Genomic DNA, 23,331 nt, shown 5'->3' on the forward strand with positions numbered 1-23,331 from the left:
GTTCCTTTCTGAAATAAACATTTTAGAAAATAGGAAGTAATGAAGCAGTAACTTAAAGATAATTCTTAACTCTTGGAAATAACTACTAACAAGATTTAATTTTGGTATATTTGTTTCAAGTCTGTTCTCCTTATATATATGCTTATTTTTAAATAATTGCTATTTCATCTTATTTATTGTAGCAGACAGGAAGAATAAAAGAAAAGCAGGCCCCGGCAATTGCCACAAAAGAAATGTATAATTATTGATAAACTGGATGCTATAATGCATGAGACTCTTGGAACAAGTCCAGAGGGAACAGTTCATAATCTTGAAAACAAGATATGATCCTGGGGTCGGAAAACCGACCCCAGACTGTTTCCCAACTGGCGAGTCACATGTTTTACATATCTGGTAGAAAATCTATAGATAAGAATATTAGTCTTAGTTACTGAGTTGTTATTGATTACTGTTTCTTAGTTACTCAGTGGTTAATGATCACTTTGTTCTTTGGCCCTGAAGGCCTATGAGTTACAGCTTAACTCCCTGCACATTCTTTCACTCGCGGCCGAGAGTGTAATAAAGCTGGCTTGGATTCAGTTTCGGCACCTTCACCTTGGAGCAGTGTTTGTCCTCTGATCCTCGCTTTTCACTGAATTCTTGTATCTTGTTTCTCATTCTCCTGCAGTATCGTGCTTCCGGAGGGAAACCCTGCTTGTCAAGCCGGTCTTGACAATTTATAAGTTTGTATCCCACTGTTTTTAGTTAACATTATATTATGTGAATTATTGCATGCAAGTAAAAAGTCTTCCTAAATAGGTTTTTATTAATTTACATTTATTAAAGACATGCATTTCTGAGCAATTAAGTTTTTAATATGTACATATACATATGTTTGTCTAGGAAAATGGCTGCTCAGTAGCTACCATTCTCACTAACTTGGATAAATACAATTAGAGAAAGAGAAATTTAGGAGAGAAAGCTTACATCAGCCCTGAACTATGCAGGATGTGTATGATGAATGTGCAATATCCAGCAATTTCTTCTCTTTCATTTACATTAATTTTAGCCCTGTCTATCACCTTTAAACCTCCTTTGTCATTAACCTATGGCTCTTTCTCAAAATTCAATTTACTTGACCTATTTTTCTTCTAAATGCTACTTACATTTCATACTATTAAGCAGAGTTTTCTTTAATTATGAGGTCCTAAATGAAGGATAATTATTGGGCAACAAATCTTTTCTATTACTCTCTAAAGACAAAGAAATCACCAGAGATTTAAAAATTACTTTCTTCTAGTCTGACTTATTGGCTCTGAAAGGACTGTACACTCTATCTAATATATGTTAGCAGCTTAGCATGTTGTAGACACTTACCCAATAGCATTTAATAAAATACCATAATTAAGTTTTTTGTTAACATGCTATTAAAAATGGAAGAAGGGCATAGAAGAAAAAGAGACAAAAAACTAGAAAATGAGTAGATCAGATGAAAGTTGGATTGTGGATATTTTGCTGCATCTTCTTGAACATATTTGCTTTACTAGGTTCTGCAAATGTGTAAATCTAATCAGCTAAGATGCATAAGCCAAATCAACTCTACTTAGATCATCTCTTCTAAGGTAAAAACAGGCCAAATCATTCCTCTTTTAAAATAAGAATACAGCAATTAGAAAAGTATGAGTACAATTCGTAGTTTCACATTATTTTTTAAATAAAAATAATGTGAATTTTTAGAAAACAAATCTAATATTAAAATCTGTATAAATCATTTCAATTTATAAAGTTAGTTTGGACATAATCTGGCTTCCCACATGTTTACTGGGGAGAATTTGGAAAGTACAGAAAATAAGTTTACCTGTGCTTATTACCTAGAAGTCAGCAGTGAAAATATGTTTTAATGTCCTTTTTCTTTTCCCTATTTATTTATTGATGCGCATTTTCCCCACTAAGATTATATCACACACATATTTTAACCTGAATTTTGCATTTTGTACATTTCAAGTATGTTCTTATAGTTTTATTCGATAGCCTTTTTACATTATTCTAAAAATAATCTTGATTTGATGTATTAAAACCAAGATTTTCCAGCCTGAAAATGATCTATATCTTAATTTTGGTTAAAATATATTGTGCCTTCAAATTTTAAGGTATTTTATTTTCTCTTGAGGTAATTTATACTTTTGTGTTATTTTATGTTGATTTATAACTGATTAACAGTATGGTCTTGTGTAGTTTCAAGTGTACAGCAGAGTGATTCAGATATATAAAAAAGAAAAAGCGAAGTTGTTTCAATGGTGTCTGAATTTTTGTGACCCTGTGAACTATAGCCTGCCAGGCTCCTCCGGCCATGGGATTCTCCAGGCAAGAACACTGAAATGGGTTGCCATTTTCTTCTCCAGAGTATCTTCCTGACCCAGGGATTGAACCTGAGTCTCGTGGCTCCTGCACTGCAGGCAGATTCTTTACTGCTGAGCCACCTGGGAAGCCCAGATATACATATACATGTGTCTATTCTTTTCCAAATTCTTTTTTAAGTTACTGCAGAGTATTGAGTCAAGTTCCCTCTGCTGCTGCTGCTGCTGTTGCTTCAGTCATGTCCGACTCTGTGAGACCCCAGAGACGGCAGCCCACAAGGCTCCCCCATCCCTGGGATTCTCCAGGCAAGAACACTGGAGTGGGTTGCCATTGCCTTCTCCAGTGCAGGAAAGTGAAAAGTGAAAGTGAAGTCACTCAGTCGTGTCCTACTCCTAGGGACCCTATAGACTGCAGCCTACCAGGCTCCTCGGTCCATGGGATTTGCCAGGCAAGAACACTGGAGTGGGGTGCCATTGCCTTCTCCGCAAGTTCCCTCTACTATACAGTAAATCCTTGTTAGTTACCTATTTTAAATATAGCAGTGTGTACATGTCAATCCCAAACTCCCAATCTATCCCTTCCCCCAGCCCTTTCCTGATAACCATAAGTTAGCTTTTAAATCTGTGAGTCTGTTTCTGTTCTGTAAATAAGATCATTTGTATAATTTTTTTATATTATGCATATATCAATATGCAATATTATATGATACTTGTCGTTCTCTATCAGACACACTTCACTTTGTATGATAATATCCACATCCATCCATGTTGCTGCAAACGGTATTATTTCATTCTTTTTAATGGCTAATATTCCATTGTACATATGTACCACATCTTCTTTATCCATTCTCTGTCAATGGACATTAAATTTTAAAGTATTTTAGATATTACGTTAAAAAAAAAACTTTTCAGATAAATTTTATGATAACTAAGAACAAGTCTAAGGCTCTTTAGTATTCTTTTCTAATACTTGGTGGTAGGAACATTTGGTGGTAGGACATTTAAGGTGAAATTTGAATTTGCAGTATCCAGCCATAACTAAGATTGATACAAGAGTGGAACATTCAGAAATGTGTAGTTATTGCTAATGGTAAAAATAAGCAAATGAATAAACACATCCCAGCGTGCACACACACACACACACCCATATGTGCACAGAAACACACAAAACCAATGAACAGGCATGAGTCATCTATACAACTTGATTGAATTAGTTAAAACTCTGTATATGATTGGAGAAGGAAATGGCAACCCACTCCAGTATTCTTGCCTGGAGAATCCCATGGACAGAGGAGCCTTACAGGCCATAGTCTGTGCGGTCACAAGAGTCGGACATGACTGAATGACTAAGCACAGCACATTGCATATGATAAACCAGTCTAATAATAATAGAGTCTTATGCACACTTAGAACTATTTGTATTTTCTGTAAACTGGGTATTTCAACCTTGGCCAGACTTTAGGATTAACCAGTGAGTTTCTGAAACAGTAGTCCAGCTCTACCCCTCAAAAGCTGGTTAGTGGGGAGCCTGGGTATTAGTGTACTTTAATAAGCTCACTGATGATTTATATTTTTAGTCAAGGATAAGAAATATTTCCAAAACAAACACTAAATTGCAAGTGTGAATTTTGAGTGAGCAGAACATAATTTTCTGACTAGAGAATAAACAGAATAAGATGAAGGCCATTAACAGTGTAAAAATATATTTTTAATTTTTCATGTTCACCTGGACAGATATTCCCCATGCAACATTAAAATAAAAACAGGACATTTGTCTCTAGAAAAGTTTAAGTTTAGCCTGCAAGCTTTTTCAGAATAATATTATGTATATGTTAGTATCTGTTCCCTATTGATGGAAAAATCCAAAATGCAAATAATTTGTTTTTCATATTAAAAAATAAATCTATATATTTATAATGAAGATGGTTAATCTCAAAAAGTCTTCATATTCATTTACTGATAGCAAACAAATTACTCAGTTTTGTGATTTTGTTAATGTATTTCATAATAATTATTTTAAAATTTACATTTTATATCTTACACAAAACAGTCAACTATTTAAAATTTGCAAAAACAGCCAGAGGTAATGTCAAATAATTAAGTCTCTTTTTTGGGTTAAAATTTGATTAAATCAACTAGCCATTTTAAATTGGGTTGATTTATATTAAATCCTTTCTTAAATCAAGATAATAACAATGTTCCAAGCTGATTGCAAATCCATTCTGAGAAATACTGGTAAATCCCTCTATAATTAACTTACCTAAAGCAAGTTCAGAATGAAATTTGCTTTCTGGCTTCTCTACCACTGCCAACAAAAATAGCCCCAAATTTGTTGACCCAAATGTTGTTTGCCAATATTTTATATCAAGCCTTCTACCAAACATAATTTGCATACATCTTATTTCACCAACAGTTCCTGAATATCTGTATTCAGAAAGTCACTGAAGGGTGTTAGGTGATACATTCAGATGACTGAACCTAGAGATTCCTAGGGTTGACATCTAGGCTTACTCACCTTTTAAACAAAACATCACTGTGTATTCTGATGTAAGTAATCCTGGCTCTCGCTTGAGAAAGTGTTCATCTCATTGTGCTCACTCTCAGACGTTTTGGGCTCAAAATGCTTTGAAGTGTACTTTGCAGGTGTTCGGAGGAAAGTTGATTTGCTGTCAGTTTCATCGCTTTCCCAGCTCCAGAGCTGTCCTTAACAAAGGGGAGGCCATCACCTCGGTCTGGTGTTTTTTTTAGGCAATGCCAGCCTTTTCTCTTTTCCTAAGCATTTATCCTTCTTCCCTTTATTGATGTGCTTTATATTCAAAAGGTAAAGCCTTTAGTGTGTATTAGAGCTAAGGCTTAAATGAGAAATATCCAAGAGGTAAAGGCATCACTTGTAAGTGTAAATGAAAGGAATGTTTTCTGGGAAAAAAGGTGCCGTGGAAAAGAAATTTAGGGGTGCATGGGCACCACCGCAGGACACGGAGCTGGGGTGGGGGTCCACAAAGGTGGGAAGAATGGCTTAGCAGCAAATTCTGCCGACAGTGGCCTCTAGCAGATTTACTCTGTTTTTGGTGTGGCATTTTCTACCTACATGTGAATTCTTAAGTATAGTGTTTCTCTTATACCTTGAATTTTTCTGAACCTCTTTTGTGTTTGACACCTAAAAGGAAGACAACAGTTCAGTTCAGTTCAGTTCAGTCTCTCAGTCGTGTCCGACGCTTTGCGACTCCATGAATCGCAGCACGCCAGACCTCCCTGTCCATCACCAACTCCTGGAGTTCACTCAAACTCATGTCCATCGAGTCAGTGATGCCATCCAGCCATCTCATCCTCTGTTGTCTCCTTCTCCTCCTGCCCCCAATCCCTCCCAGCATCAGAGTCTTTTCCAATGAGTCAACTCTTCACATGAGGTGGCCAAAGTACTGGAGTTTCAGCTTTAGCATCATTCCTTCCAAAGAAATCCCAGGGCTGATCTCCTTCAGAATGGACTGGTTGGATCTCCTTGCAGTCCAAGGGACTCTCAAGAGTCTTCTCCAACACCACACTTCAAAAGCATCAATTCTTTGGCGCTCAGCTTTCTTCACAGTCCAGCTCTCACATCCATACATGACCACTGGAAAAACCATAGCCTTGACTAGACAGACCTTTGTTGGCAAAGTAATATCTCTGCTTTTGAATATGCTGTCTAGGTTGGTCATAACTTTCCTTCAAAAGAGTAAGCGTCTGTTAATTTCATGGCTTGCAGTCACCATCTGCAGTGATTTTGGAGCCCAAAAAAATCAAGTCTGACACTGTTTCCACTGTTTCCCCATCTATTTGCCATGAAGTGATGGGACCAGATGCCATGATCTTAGTTTTCTGAATGTTGAGCTTTAAGCCAACAGTTACCTGGTTTTAAATGAAGCGGCCTTTGAGTCACTTCACACTCCTCTCTCTCTTACTCTCTGCCTTTGAGCAGGTGCTGTGTGCTTCTCTCAAAGATTTTATTGTGACGTCCTACTACCATATCCCTACTTCGTATTCTAGTCGTTTCCTGCCTGGCTTCCCCGATTACACCTTTTTATCTTCTCAAATTTGTCTTCCACTTCAAAAGCAGAGTTATCAATAACCTTCTCTGAACTGTGTTTCTGAGGACATGTAATTTCCAGAAAGTGGAACTCCGTTTGAATTTGCCTATTCAATTAAATTTGAGAAAATGATTTCTTTTCATTGTGATCTTGTTGAGTCCTTAGAGGCAACGCAGTCCCCAAGATGTGCTAGTCAGCACTTTTCAAATAAGCAAACTTATTTGACCAGTAGTCCATCCTTTTGGAACACTGCTTGGCCTATGAGAAGAACCATCCATTTCTTACCATGGCACATAAGCCCTTGCAAGAACCTCCCACGGCCTGTGTGTCTGTTCTTTTTCACCACTTTCTCCCCTATGTTCCACAAACAGCAAGAGAGCAATTCTTCTCGTTTCTGAGACAGGCTATACTCACATGCCCATCCTTGCTTTGCAGTTTGATTGTTCTGCTTGGCCTGTTAGCTGCCTTTAGTTATCACTCCAAACTTTACTTTTCTTTTATATCTTTATGTTTTTACTTCTTCTCTGAAGGTTATATTGATTACATCATCCATATTATCCTTTTCTTTTTACCACATTATCATTATTTCTCCTATGTGTCTTCATTAGGGCATGCTACGTGTCTTCATTCATGCACACAACACAGTTTGCTTTTTATGACTGCTTGGTCTTCTCTAGAGTAAGCTTCCTAAAGCCAGCAACATTCATCTTGGTCTTCCAAGAAATGGTCCCCAGTAAACGCAAAAGTGATGAAATAAATGCACAAATACATTTTTAGCTCACCCGATACTGGATTACTGATCAGAAATTCTGAATTAAAGTGAAGTTTGACTTTGTAAACCTTCATATTCCGCTTATATCCAGATTAATATGATTTGAGCATAGTAGCTTTGATTCTAAATTATTCACATCATCCAATCAAACATCCACTTGTTCCAACCGCTGTTGTCTCCTGGGTAGTCTTCCTGGGCACTCTTTGAGTGCCCACTATATTTCTCCTGGATATAGATATTCTTGGAAGAGTACACTGTGCTTGAGAACAGTTTGATTATTCTTTATAGGACTCTGAGATGGAACACTTAGGGTTATTAGGAAGCTCTCCTTTCTGTTTTATGTTTTGGTTTCTTAAAATATCCATCTCAGAGAGCTCTCAACCTCCTTATCCTTATTTAACAAACACATAGGGTATAAATTATATCCTAGACTCTAAGCAACTTAGAGATATAAACTCATGTTATTTTTATAAGAACTCTACCAAGCAGGCAACCTTGTTGTCCGTATTTCACAGATAAGCAAATACAGGCACGAGAGGTGAAGTAAATTGCCAGGGTGGTATAAGAATAGAATTTGATTCCAAGTGGTCTGGCTCCCAGAGTTGGTACTCCTGAGCACTTAGCCAGGCCACCTCTCACAGTGTTTGATGTTTGCAGTATTTTTCAACCTGTGGTAAAGAGTCATTGAGAAGTTATTAGGAGCTCATATCACTCCACTAAAATTGCTTAAATGTTCTGTGAAAAAGAGTATTTTTTTTACATTAGCTAGTTGCTAAAAATGATATAAATCCACAAGAAACTTTGGGGTTATTAATAGCATAGGATTTATATTTCTATATGTAGTCCTGTGGACTTATGTCAAGAAAATAAACAGATTTTAAAAAATCAGGGTATTTCAAGTCAGTTATAAAATATTTCTTTTAAGTTTTAAAATATGTATATAACTTGTTTAGTTGTATTAGTAAATTTTATTTGCAACTTAGTGATCTTAAAGAGATTAAGCCAATACCAGAAACCCTTACACGAGGAAGATGGACAGGTCTGTTGGCTGTGGACTATTTCTATGTCCAGTAAATCTTTCTAATGATAAAATAATCAAGGTGATGTACTTTAAAAAATTCAGAGTGCTGTGGTGGTTAGGAAGAATGGCAGAGAGTAAAACAATAGAAAGAGGGGAGAGAATTAACAGCGATAAGAGGGCCTCATTCTTCTGTTGTCTGTGAAATAGGCTATGAAAGAGCAAATAGTTGGAATTCAATAACTATGTCTTGAAAGAATGCTTAAGGCAAGGGGAAATAAATGGATGTAAGACAAAGAGGAGGAAAGGAGAACTGACAAGGAGAAATGAAAATGTAGGGAGGGAGGAAAAGAATGGATAAGAAAAGCAACTACAATTGCACAACATCAGGTATCAGTGAGAAACTTTACATTCTCATTTAATTACTACCAAGGCCCGGGGTAGATGCTACGATCACGTGTTATTACTCTCGAGAGTCAGAGTTGTGATTCCCACTCAGATGAATGAATCAGTGTTTCAGAGTCAGTGCTCTTTTCTTCAAAACAAAACAAAACTACTTATTTTGCTGCCCCAGGTCTTAGTTGTGGCACCGTATCTTTGATCTTTGTTGCGGCATGTGGGATTTAGTCCCTGACCAGAGACTGAACCCAGGCACCCTGAACTGGGAGGGTGGAGTCTTAGCCGCTGGACCACCAGGGAAAGTCCCTCGAGTCAGTGCTCTTAACCGCGATGCTATACTACCTCTGAGAGGAGGGAGCCTAGGAGACAGCCACAAGGCGGTAAAAATCAAATAATGGCATCTTTCTTGCGATTCATTATTGTACCAGTTACTAATTACTCTGAAACATAGCGGCTTAAAGCATAAAGTTATCCCGCAGAGTCTGTGGATTAGGAATCTAGGCGAGATTTGGCTAGGAGTGTCTGGTTCAGTGTCACATGAGGTTGGACTCGTGCTACGAGCCGAGACTGGAGCCATCTCAGTGCTCAGCGGGAGCTGTAGCATCCTCGTCCACACGCGCTGATTGAACTGCTGCAGCTCTGCCTTGGAGCGTATCTTCCCCAGCTCGCCTGGTGGACGCTGGTGGACCTCACGGTGGTGCTCACTCTCTGGGCCCCTATGTAGGTTGCCTGAGTGTCTTGATGACAGAACGACTGGTGACTCAAGAGGAACAGAACAAACATGCGCCCAGTGACAGCCATAGTCTTTTTGTCACCCCTTCTTAGAAGTAACATTTCATCACTTTTGCGTGTTTTGTTAGAGTGAATTGACAGATGTAGCCCATGGTTAAGGTGAGGGAATTACATGAGAGCAGGTTCAAGAGACGGGGTCACTGGGGAGTACTTGAGAGTCTGACAACCGAAATTCTCTTTGGTTTATCAGATACTATTCCTTTTGCCTGAATCATGTTTCTCATATCTTCAGGATTCTAACAGAGGATGATTAGAGTCAAAAGAATTAATATGTGTTAAATCTAAGTCAATTACTTTTAACACTAGAGAAGTACTCAGTGTGGTTTTTCTCTGCAGTGTCATTTTTAAGTTTTGTCACAATAAAAGAATGTAAGACTTTGTCAGTATCTCAAGATTAAAACTAGGATAAGAAGATTACAAAAACCTGGTTGTTCTATTCTGTGAGGTTCTGACAGGTTTAAAAAACAAACAAACAAAAAATGTGTGTCTTTTGGTTAGTACAAAGAAGTAACTTGCACAAAATCATTTACTGAATTCATAAAGAAAATTTAGTATAAAATCAAGGCTGGAAACATAGTCACATAATCCTGGTGGCTTGTGGAGAAATTTAGTGGAATGAAATAATTATTGTTTCCTTGTGGTAAGATACAACAGTAATAACATCTAATTAATATTCATGTAGGATGAGTCATATCATTTGGAATTTGAATAAAGTGTGGTGAACATCATTCATCTCAGGAGATCATGGATCAGCAGTTATTTTTTGAAACCTGTCTGTGTGCAAGGCACTGTGGAAGTGTTAGATCCCTGAACCCTCATGGTTGCAATTCCTTTCTTCATACTTATTCATCCCAGTGCTAATAGAGAGCCTATTGTGTGTGCATTGTTGCCAGGTGTAGCAACAGTAGGGTGGATGAAGATGTTTAAAATCTATCTGTCTGATTCCTGCCTTCCCAGATTTCATGCTCTCAGATTTCAGTCTGAGTCATCTCTGTATATTTTATAGCTTAATTACTGCACTTCATTCCTAGTGGAAATTTAGTAGACCCATGCTGAATTATCTATTAAGCTTTTTTCTGTTCATCAGTGTGTCATATTCTGAGCACTTTCTACCATCCTTCTGGAAGGTGCCCACTCATTTTCGGTTTTTAGTTTAGAAATCGTTTCCTCTGGGTAGTCTTCTAGGGCTGCTTCAGGCTGGGGTTTCTGCCCTTCCTTTGTACTCTCCTAGCCATATGGACTGTTCTTACATTGTTCTGTGCCTGTTGGCTTTTCACATCCACGAGTCCCATTCTTCTTGTCACGCTCATCTTGTTGTCACTGTATCCCCATCTATTCAGCAATATTTCTTAAGTGTCTGTCGTAGGCAAAGCACAACTCTAGGCAGTGGGAATGTAGCAGTGAACAAAACATAGATTCTAGTTTCTTATATTCAGTGGAATTAGACAATAAATAAATGTTTATTAACTTGAGTAGTACTAAGTGCTACCAGTAGAAATAAAGATGGGTAAAGGAATAAAGGGAGTGGATTAGAAGGAAGTCAAATCCTTTAGCTAGAAGGGTTAGAGGTCCTCCTTGAAGTGATCATGAGTTGAGAAATAGAGGAAGGGGCAGAGTCTTCTTGGAAAAAGGATGATGAATACAAAGGCTCTGAGCTGGCAGTACATTGAGGTCAACAGGGAGGCCTTTGTGCCTGGAGACTAATGGCTGTGGGTAAGCCGGGCAGAGGGTGTTAGATGTGAGGTCAAAGATTTCCAAGGGTCAGGTCACAGAGGATATTGCAGGCCAGGGCACCCCCAGCACCCAGCACACAGGATTGCTGTTGAATGAGCATCTACTAAATATTGTTGATTAAGGATGGGTGTACAGGAGCTATATATTGTCTTATTATATATTCTTAGCATTATTCTCATTAAAGTGCTTGGAGTAATGCACTGAAAGTTTTGCTGCATATTAGAATTACCTAGGGATCTTTTAAAAAAGGTGATTGATTCTAGTTCATAGGGTAAGCACATGACATCAGGATCTCTGTGGGTAGCATCTGCATTTATAGAAAAGAGAACTTATTTACAGAACCAATAAGAAGGCAGGCTTATAGTTACCAGAGGGAAAGTGTGGGGGATAAATTAGGTGGATAGGATTAACATATACACCTACTATACATAAAATAGATAACAACAGGGTCCTACCATATAGTCAAGGAACTGTACTCAGTATTTTGTAAAAGCCTATAAGGGAAGAGAATCTGAAAATCTGTACAGTGCTGTACACCTGAAACTAACACAACATTGTAAATCAACTAGACTTCAGTTTAAAAAAAGGTTTAAAAAGTAAAGTTCCTTAGGTGATTTCAGATAGGCATGAGGACTGGTAACTTAGATCAGTGCTTTTCAGTATGTGCCCACCAACCAGCAGCACTGGAGATAATTAGAAATACAGTCTTCAGCCCCATCTCATACCCACTAAATGAGAAATTCTGGTGATAACACTAAGCAATCTATGTTTTAAGAAGTCCTAGATGCTTTGGCCATATGCTAAAATTGGAGGATCACAGTCTCAGAGAAGTGGGCCACACGGGCAGGGCAAAACAGATGACATGTTTTCTGATGTTGGTTGTAAAGGGCTGTGTTTCTAGATTGTGTGTGCCCTGGCAAGAACAGCTAAATTTTTACCATTTTGTAATTATTTCTTTGGAGTAAACTTTCTCTCATAGCCCTTAGTTTAAGTGAACCATTCCTTTGGGCAAAATATCAAGCTATGGTTACTTAGTAGCACTTTCATGTAAATAAGTACATTAGAATAATTTAACTGACAGACTGAGCCATTTTGAATGTAGAAATGGATGCAGCTAGAAAAGGTTTCTTGAAAAGGATGGAGATGGGATGATGGAACAAACAATTTTCCTGGTCTTGAAAGTACGATTAGCAATCAGTATCACATAGGATTCAGAAAGCGCTTAAAAAGATTTTAAAATAATGTCATGTGGTACAGTGGTAAAGAAGTGCAGGAGATGCAAGAGACGAGGGTTCAGTCCCTGGGTCAGGAAGATCTCCTGGAGGTGGAAAGGGCAACCCACTCTGGTATTCTTGCCGGGAGAATCCCATGGACAGACTAGCCTGACGGGCTACAGTCCATGGGGTTGCAAAGAGTTAGACGCGACCGAGTGCACACACATACACACATACACAAATATAATTTTCTAGTATTTACTCAAGGAAATTTTGAGAAATTTATTTATATCTCTTTTAGCTGATTATGAACCTGATTCTGTATTACCTAAGTCTAGAAATGATTTTTTTTTAACCCTGCCACAAGACATGCAGAATCTAGGTTCCCTGACCAGGGATCAAACCTGTGTCCACTGAAATAGAAGTGTAGAGTCTTAACCACTGGACAGGCAGGTAAGTCTCTAGAAATGATGAGTTAGGCATTTTCAAATCTGAAATAGCACCAATATTTATAATAATTTAAGAATGGAAGATTTGTCCAGATGCCTTTTTTTTTCCTTGAAGAAATCAGTCTTGCCACCTAAGTTTCTCACCAGCACCACTCTTGAAAAGATTTCTATATGTAAAAATCTCATCATCATTCAGCCAGAGGAAGTTACATTTTCTTTCACAAAACTCCAGTATTAATATGTACATTAGTTTCTTTTCCCTTTCTTTTTATCTGAGAATAGTAAAGAATGAGAGGAAGTGAATTATAAAGCTTTGGGGCACTGCTGAAAGGAAAGTTTAAGCAAAATGCTAGTTCTGGTTTTAGTGTCCTTATCAATTCAGCAGGTTCATTCAGATTGAAGAATGCAGCATGAAAGTCTTTTGTTGTCCTGCTACACAAGTTTCCTCTTTTATAGAAAAATCAGCTTTTTCATAAAGGCTTAACCAGAGGCGATACCCAAACTGTCTGCACAGTGCAAGCAATATATTTTTGAACCAACTGAATAATATTGGTAGCTTGGCTGAAATAGGAGAAAAATTAATCTATAAAAATGAGGATAATACAATTTTAAAAGAGAACCTTTTCATGCCAGAGGGTTTATTCAGCTTGGTCACAGAAGACTCCAGATATAAGGAGTGTTTGAGGTGAAGAAAATGGAAATATAGAAGGTATGTTTTGATACTTCTAGTTTGTGTTCTCATATGTTTCTGAAGGTGCAAATGGATTCAAGGGATTATAACTGACAGAGTGCCTGAAGAACTATGAACGGAGGCTCATGACATTGTACATGAAGTGGTGATCAAAACCATCTCCAAGAAAAAGAAATGCAAAAAGGCAAAACGGTTGTCTGAGGAGGCCTTACAAATAGCTGAGAAAAGAAGAGAAGCAAAAGGCAAAGGAGAAAAGGAACGATATATCCATCTGAATGCAGAGTTCCAAAGAATAGCAAGGAGTGATAAGAAAGCCTCCCTAAGTAATCAGTGCAAAGAAATACGGAAACAATAGAATGGGAAAGACTAGAGATCTCTTCAAGAAAATCAGAGATACTAAGCGAATATTTCATGCAAAGATGGGTACAATAAAGGACAGAAACAGTATGTACCTAACTGAAGCAGAAGATACTAAGAAAAGGTGGCAAGAATACACAGAAGAACTGTACAAAAAAGATCTTCACGACCAAGATAACCATGATGGTGTAACCACTCAACTACAGCCAGACATCCTGGAGTGCAAAGTCAAGTGGGCCTTAGGAAGCATCACTCCAAACAAAGCTAGTGGAGGTGATGAAATTCTGGCTGAGCTATTTCAACCCCTAAAAGATGATGCTGTTCAAGTGCTGCACTCAATATGGCAGCAACTTTGGCAAAACTCAGCAGTGGCCATAGGACTGGAAAAGGTCAGTTTTCATTCCAATCCCAAAGAAAGGTAATGCCAAAGAATGTTCAGACTACCACACAATTGAACTCATCTCACATGCTAACAAATTCTCCAAGCTAGGCTTCTACAGTATGTGAATCAAGAACTTCCGGTTGTTCAAGCTGGATTTAGAAAAGGCAGAGGAACCAGAGATCAAATTGCCAACATACACTGGATCATCGAAAAGGTGAGAGAGTTCCAGAAAAACATCTACTTCAGCTTTATTGACTATGTCAAAGCCTTTGACTGTATGGATCACAATAAACTGTGGAAAATTCTTAAAGAGATGGGAATACCAGACCACCTTATCAGCCTCCTGAGAAATCTGTATGCAGGTTAAGAAGCAACAGAACCAGACATGGGATAGCAGACTGGTTCCAAATAGGGAAAGGAGTACGTCAAGGCTGTATATTGTCACCCTGCTTATTTAACTTACATGCAGAGTACATCATGTGAAATGCCAGGCTGGATGAAGCACAAGCTAGAATCAAGATTGCTGGGTGAAATATCAATAACCTCAGATATGCAGATGACACCCCCACCTTATGGCAGAAATCGAAGAGGAACTAAAGAGCCTCTTGATGAAAGTGAAAGAAGAGAGTGAAAAAGCTGTCTTAAAACTCAGCATTCATAAATGAAGATCATGGCATCTGGTCCCATCACTTCATGGCAAATAGACAGGGAAACAATGGAAATAGTTACAGACTTTATTTTCTTGTACTCCAAAAATCACTGCAGATGGTGACTGTAGCCATGAAATTAAAAGACAATTGCTCCTTACAAGAAATGCTATGACCAACCTAGACAGCATATTAAAAAGCAGAGACATTATTTTGCTGATGAAGGTCCATTTAGTCTAAGCTGTGATTTTTCCAGTAGTTATGTATAGATGTGAGAGTTGGACTATAAAGAAAGCTGAGCGCTGAAGAATTGATGTTCTCCAACTGTAATATTGGAGAAGACTCTTGAGAGTCCCTTGGACTGCAAGGAGATCAAGCCAGTCAATCTTAAAGGAAATCAGTCCTGAATATTCATTGGAAGGACTGGAGTTGAAGCTCCAATACTTTGGCCATCTGGTGGGAAGAACTGACTAATTGGGAAAGGCCCTGATACTGGGAAAGATTGAAGGCAGGAGGAGAAGAGGATGACAGAGGATGAAATAGTTGGATAGCATGACTGACTCGATGGACATGAGTTTGAGCAAGGTCTGGGAGCTTGTGATATACTAGAAGCCTGGTGTGGTGTAGTCCATGGGATCACAAAGTGTTGGACACGACTTAGCAACTGAACTTACTGATGTTTCTGGTATATTTGTCTGATCAAAACATTCCTAAGATCTGCAACTACAGATCAAAATCTATTTGCAGGGTTTATAAAACATTTTTTAATGAAGTTTAGTTGATTTGCAGTTGTATAAATTTCTGCTATACAGCATCAATTCAGTTACACATGTGTGTGTATTAGTGGCTCAGTTGTGTCAGACTCTTTGCAACCCCTCGGACTGTAACCCACCAGTCTCCTGTGCCCATGGGGATTCTCTCAGCAGAAATCGTGTAGTGGGTTGCCATTTCCTACTCCACGGGATCTTGCCAACCCATTGATTGGGATATATGCTTACATACATATGCACGTTTTTAAAATATTCTTTTACATTATGGTTTAGCATAGGATATTGAATATAGTTCTTTGGTAGGACCGTCAGTTTGACCTCATTGTTTATTCGTTCTGTATATGATAGCTTACATCTGTTAGCAGGATTTTTAAATGAATAGTTTCCCACAATATTATTCTACCAAGGAATGTGCTTTCTTAATTTTCCTTCATATCATTATTTGTTAAGCTAAATCCTTACCCTTACTGGGGAGTTGAATGTCGCCTTTGCAATGTTGTATCGCTCTCTTGGGAATCCTCTGACAAACAATGTTCCCTTAAATGTCAAATTCCTCTCATTTATTATTTTTGCATCAGAAACCAATTTTAGCAAAACTGGAGTTGTTTTTTTTCTTCCTCTGTTTCTTTTCAACCCACCTAAAGCCATATCGTTTAAGGTAGTACTCCATAGCTTAATGTCTTAAATATGAATTCTCCAGTGCTGTGTAGCATAAAACTTTCAAATGTCTTTTCTCCTTTCTTTAAATGCGGTGTTAGAACTTTCCTTCACTCTATGGCTTTAATTAGAAGTCATCAGTGACCTCACACTTTTTATTATTGAATCACAACAGACAAGTGGAAGTGTGTCTATATATTAATAACTCTCCCCAAAGTTAATTAAATCATTGTACAACTGATAGGAACTACAAAGTTAATGAAGTAGTGAAATAACTGTATGCATTCATCATCTAAAATTATGTATCTGCACTTCCTATGTGAGACTAGACCACACATACTTAACCTTTTGCACAGAATACACATGATATCCCTACAAAGAGACACACGTATTCTTTCTCACTTTTTCTCTTTCTTTTATCCACCTTCTGAATCAAATGCATCTGATCTTCATGTCCATCATATATTATCCAGATATTTGCCCATGATTTTTTTGTTTGAGAAGGATTTATTGAAGACAGTGTTCTGTGCTGTGGATGTAAATGTCTGTTGGATATAGATAAGGTCTGTGTGCTCAGGGAGCCTATTTTCTAGTGAATGAGACAGCAAATAATCGAGTAAACAAGATAACAAGAGGTTCTTAAATGGTAGATTGGAAACAACAGAATAATGGGTTAGAGATGGGTTGTGGATGCTACGTTAGGTTAATAGATACACTCACGGCTACAAATGGTAGGACATTTGTGGTGAGTCCTTACTGACAGCGATGAGCCGATGGGGAGAAAGCTTGGCAGTACGGGGAACACGTTCAAAGTCTGTAGGTGGGGGAGGGCTGGGTGTATTTAAGGAAAAGAAAGAAGGCTGGTGGTGATCCAGGTAGGAAATGCTCTGAGCTCATGGTAGAGACATAGCAGGCCAATCAAGGTTCTGGGTTTTATTCTTTGAGCAGCAGTGAATATTTGGAGGGACCTGTATAAGTGTTTTGGTGATGGAGGATAAAGGCTTGGGCAAGAATTTTGAGAACAAATATACCAAAGATATATTTTAAAGATAGAACATGATTGACTATTCACAGTTGCCATACTGGTTTCCTTAATTATTATTTTTAGATATGTTAAACATAGCACAAAGGATGTTCCCTTTTGAATGTCTAAAATATTACCTTGGAAAAAAGATTGCTTAAATTTCACCAAAGTGTTTTTGATAAAAATTGTTATTTAATAAAGATAGTAGGAATGGACAAAAAAGCTTTCAGAGTTCAGTTGCTCAGTCGTGTCCGACTCTTTGCCACCCCGTGAATTGCAGCACGCCAGGCCTCCCTGTCCATCACCAGCTCCCGGAGTTCATTCAGACTCATGTCCATTGAGTCAGTGATGCCATCCAGCCATCTCATCCTCTGTTGTCCCCTTCTCCTCTTGCCCCCAATCCCTCCCAGCATCAGAGTCTTTTCCAATGAGTCAACTCTTCGCATGAGGTGGCCAAAGTACTGGAGTTTCAGCTTTAGCATCATTCCTTCCAAAGAAACCCCAGGGCTGATCTCCTTCAGAATGGACTGGTTGGATCCCCTTGCAGTCCAAGGGACTCTCAAGAGTCTTCTCCAACACCACAGTTCAAAAGCATCGATTCTTCGGTGCTCAGCTTTCTTCACAGTCCAACTCTCACATCCATACATGACCTCTGGAAAAACCATAGCTTTGACTAGATGGACTTTTGTTGGCAAAGTAATGTCTCTGCTTTCAATATGCTATCTAGGTTGGTCATAACTTTTCTTCCAAGGAGTAAGCATCTTTTAATTTCATGGCTGCAGGGAGCTATTAAACATCAGCAAATTAGAAATTGTGGCTTTAACTTTCTACAGTTGTTAGAAATAGGATATATCTAGACTAACTCAGACATGTGAGAGAAATCAAACCTATTTTCTTTTGAAACTTGGTGTCATTGTTCAAGGGTGACAGGCTTATATTACATGCAGATGATCTCCTGGGAACATTAGTTCTGATTGACAAGCCATGAAGAAGTATATGATGCATAAATGGAGGCAACACAACCAGATGCATGAGTAATAAATAATATGACTGCAAAGAAAGAAGGGATCATGTAAAGTGAATGAGAACACTGGCTTTGGGCTCACACACACCCGAGTTGTATTCATGACTCTGTCCTGTGCTTAGTCCACTAGCTCAGTCATGTCTGACCCTCTGTGACCCCATGCACTATAGTCTGCCAGGCTTCTCTGTCCATGGGATTCTCCAGGCAAGAATACTAGAGTAGGTTGCCATGCCCTACTGCAGGGGAACTTCCCAACCCAGGAACCAAACCAGGGTGTCCTGCATTGCAGGCAGATTCTTTACCAGCTGAGCTACCTGGGAAGCCCATTCGTCACTCTATAACCTACCTATTTAGTGTAGTGATTTTAAGCAAGTTTCTTTCCCTCTTTGAACATCATGTAGGTCATAATACCCCAAGACTGTGAGAGACAAAAGAATGAAACAGCATACAAAAGCGCTGACAAAATTTCGGGGAAAGTCCTCCCAGATGACTCTATTCAAAGTTGTAATTCTTTCACCTCTCCTAGTGTTCTCAATCCCCGTTTACCTTGCTCTACTTTTCCTTTTTTTATATAGCACTTTATCACCTTTTAATATATATGAAACTTATTTGCTTACTGAATTCATTGTTTATTGTGTCTCTCCTGGATGTTAGCTTCACAGGAGAAGGGACCTTTCTTTGTTTTGTTTACTTTGTATTCTAAGACTCTAAGACAATGCCTCACACATCATTAACACAAATGAATATTCAATAACCATTCTCAAGTTCAGCTGATAAATCATAATCAATACTGACTCTTAATTCCATAATGCTCCCCTAGAATCTCACTTTGCTCACAGAGAGACTCCAGCTACCTGGACAGTAGGAAGAGAGTGAAGAGAAAACCCTCAGTCAGAGGTTCTCAGCCTTGGCTGCACATGAGGATCATCTAGGGAGCTTTGGAAGAAATTGAGATTTTTCTTTTTTTTTTTTTCTTTAATAGAAAATTATTTAATTAGTATACATGTGTTCCCCATCCTGAAGCCTCCTCCCTCCTCCCTCTCCACACCATCCCTCTGGGTTGTCCCAGTGCACCAGCCCCAAGCATCCAGCATCGTGCATTGAACCTGGACTGGCATTTTCCTTTATAGTTTATTATAGGATATTGAATATAGTTCCTTGTGCTATGCAGTAGGACCTTGTTTTTTATTCATTGTATACATAATAGTTTGCATTTGCTAATCCTAAACTCTGAACGCATTTCCCTTCCCCTTTGACAACCACAAGTGTGTTCTCCGTGGGAGTCTGTTTCTGTTTTGTACCTAGGTTTATTTATGTCATATTTTATAGTCCACATATAAGTGACATCATACGGTATTTGTCTCTCTTTGTGACACACTTTGTGTAGTATGATAATCTGCAGTCCATCCACGTAGCTGTAAAGGCATTATGTCATTCTTTTTTAATGGCTGAGTAATATACCATTGTATAGACGTACCAGATCTTCTTTATCCATTTGTCTCTAGATGGGTATTTATGTGCTTCCACGGCTTGGCTGTTGTGAATATTGCTGCTATGCACATAGGGGTGCATGTGTCTTTTTGAATTATGGTTTTGTCTGGGTATATGCCCCGGAGTGGGACTGCTGGATCATATGATAGTTCTGGTTTTAGATTTTGAGAAAATTCCATACTGTTTTCCATTGTGGCTATACCAGCTTCTGAATACAATCCCACCAATAGTGTATGAGGATTCCCTTTTCTTCACACCTTCTCAGCATTTGTTATCTGTAGACGTTTTAATGATGAGTCTTGTGACTAGAGTGAGGTTGTACCTCACTGTAGTTTTGATTTGCATTTCTCTATTATTAGTGATGTTGAGCATATTGTCATGTCCATATTGATCAAGTATATATTTTCTTTGGAGAAATATAAATTTGGGTCTTCTGCCTATTTTTTGACTGGATTGTTCGGGTTTTTGTTGTTGTTGTTATTGTTGTTATTGAGTTGTGTGAGCTGTTTGTATTAAAAAAAATCTAGATTTTTAAATCAAGAAATCTAGACTTAGTAGCGGTGGGAATCAGGCATAATTAATTTTTTCCCCTATATTTCAGTGTATAGACAAGCTGGAGAACCACTCATCTAAGCCACAGGTTGCTACAGTCACTCTAATTCCCAATTATGCTGGTCAGTGAGACCCTTCATATCCCATACCAGCTCCATCTTCCTGAGCAGAGTGGAAGGGTGGTGGTAAGACAGAGTTAGCTTCCAAATTCTTCACATTTTTGTATGACATTTAAGCAAATTGATGGGATGAACAATAATTATGTTGAGGGACCCAGAAGCTGAGGGCATGTAAACTCAATTTTAATCCTCTTTACTTCAAAGTCTTTCCTGTTATTATCTATACCTTCTTAAAGAGACAGCTCTTCAGATTTCCTCTGACATTTGTCACTTGAGAAACAAGATAAGACACTGTTTCTCTTATTCAGATGACTTTTTTGCCTCCCCTGCTTGTGATTTATCTCATTGCAAGACTCTTAATATGTTACCTTGTTGTTACGACAACCAGGAGTGGTGCTTACTCACCTTAGCTTAAGCTTGATTCTCCTGGGTCAGCTGTTTTGTTGATTATTCTCAACTCCAGTTGTCCAAAGATGCAGAAAACTGCAGTGCTGCTAGCTTTTCCTTGTTTTGTCTGTTTTGCCACAAAGAATAAGTGAATGACACATTAGTTCCCTTCATTTGTATTTCTATCAAACACGGTATAACAAATTCTATTTCTGTTAAATATATAAATACATTACAATTTTAAACTGAATATTTACTTTACTTGCCATAATACTGTAACTCCTACTATGGGAGATGTGATTTGCTAAATTTCATGTAGTCAGTGGTATTTGTACCTAGAATGTAAGCATTTTATTGAAAGATGAAAAAAGAATTATTCAATTCCACATCCATATGAGTGACATAAATGTTGAAATTTGATGTGGCTCCTATCTCTTCATCATTATCATTATTAATCAGATACATCCCCAGAACCAAGTGTGGTGAAGATTATCTAGCTGCTCACCAAATCAGATTCCTCCCCTTCCTGAGCCCATAGATTAGATTTCCAAAATACACCTGCAATTAATAAGCCCACGTGGCTGAGTTCTAGCCAGTGGAATGAGAAGAAAAGTGATGCACACAAACTATAACACATAGTCCATTCTCTTTCCCTATTCCTTGGCCAGAAACCCAGGACTCTGAAGTCCAGGAAAAGAGAGGAGCCATAGATAAAAGGCTTCAAAACATGAGCCCTTGGAAGGCTGTCTACCAATCAGGTCCAGGGTTTTGGACTTCCTGAAAGCAAAGAATAAGCTTCTGTTATGTGATTCCATTGAGATCTGTAGGTTTATTTATTACATTCATTAATCAAAAAAGTATATTCTCTATAGAAGAGTATACTTTATTCCAAGTAGCTATATTGCATTTTAAGAACCAGGTGGTGCTCATGGTAAAATAACCTGCTTGCCAATACAGGAGATGTCAGAGATGCGGGTTCAGTCACTGGGCTGGGAAGATCCCCTGAAGAAGGAAACAGCAGCCTACTCCAGTATATCTTGCCTTGATAAGTCCATAGACAAAGGAGCCTGGTGGGCTACTGTCCATGGGGTTGCAAAGAGTCAGACATGACTGAAGTGACTCAGCATGCACACAGTGGAGCTTAATGTTAAAAGTGGCTTCTTTAGATTTCTATACATAACACTATTCTCTGACATTCTACTCTATTATTTCTTTTCCCCCTATTCTTCCATTCTCTATGGAGACAGTCTTCAAAGAAATTCATGGTTATCTGTTCTTCCCATTTTTGAAATATCTTTAACACTCAGGAACTCAAGTAACCTTTCTACTGCTGCTGCTGCTAAGTAGCTTCAGTCGTGTCCGACTCTGTGCAACCCCATGGACAGCAGCCCACCAGACTTCTCCTTCCATGGGATTCTCCAGGCAATGACACTGGAACGGGTTGCCATTTCCTTATCCAATGTATGAATGTGGAAAGTGAAAGTGAAGTTGCTCAGTTGCGTCCGACTCTTAGCAACCCCATGGACTGCAGCCTACCAGGCTCCTCCATCCATGGGATTTTCCGGGCAACAGTACTGGAGTGGGGTGCCATTGCCTTCTCCACCTTTCTACTAATGCTTCACAAATATATTGCATTTAGCCAAGCCACTCACCCAAAATTTACTCACATTTTGAATTGCCAGTAGATAATACCCATTTGAATACATGTCGTTTTTGAATTATATTTATATTTCACTCCCAATGTTTTTCTACATTCATTTCCCTTCTTACACTACAAATTATTTAATGGCAATTGTTTTTCTCTATTCTCATAGTCCTGAAAATTAGGAATCAAATTTAGCTCATATCTTCTTCCTCATAAATCTGCAATTTATCGTCTATGTATCATCAGGTTGTACTGTTTCTTCACTTGAAATACATTTCTCATTTGCCCCTGACTCTCAAATCCTGTCACTACCACCTTAATGAAAACTCCTATGCTGTCCTGTGCTAAGTTGACTCAGTCCTGTCCAGCTCTTTGTGACCATATAGACTGTAGCCTGCCAAGGTCCTCTGTCCATGGGATTCTCCAGGCAAGAATACTGGAGTGGGTTGCCATGACCTCCTCCAGGGGATTTTCCTGACTGGGTGATTGAACCTGCGTCTCTTATGTCTCTTGCATTGGCAGGTGGGTTCTTCTACCACTAGCACCACTTGTGAAAGCTTTTACCTGTGAAAGCTCCTATCACTGCACAAATGAACACACACAGTAATTTCTTAGCTCACTCAGTGTAGCCTTTCTTCCATTGATTTATGGCTTAATTGGCATGCCATTCAGTTTTTTCTTTCATGTTCTACTCAAGAACTCTTATAATTACTAACTTTATAATAATTTTAGAATTTATCTGCCTGGAGTAATTCTTACCTAATTTTGTAATTAAAAACTCTTCACGTTTAGGTAGCCTGGACACCG

Source organism: Bos taurus, chromosome 4 (genome assembly GCF_002263795.3).
Source record: "Bos taurus isolate L1 Dominette 01449 registration number 42190680 breed Hereford chromosome 4, ARS-UCD2.0, whole genome shotgun sequence".
NCBI classification, from domain to species: Eukaryota; Metazoa; Chordata; class Mammalia; order Artiodactyla; family Bovidae; genus Bos; species Bos taurus.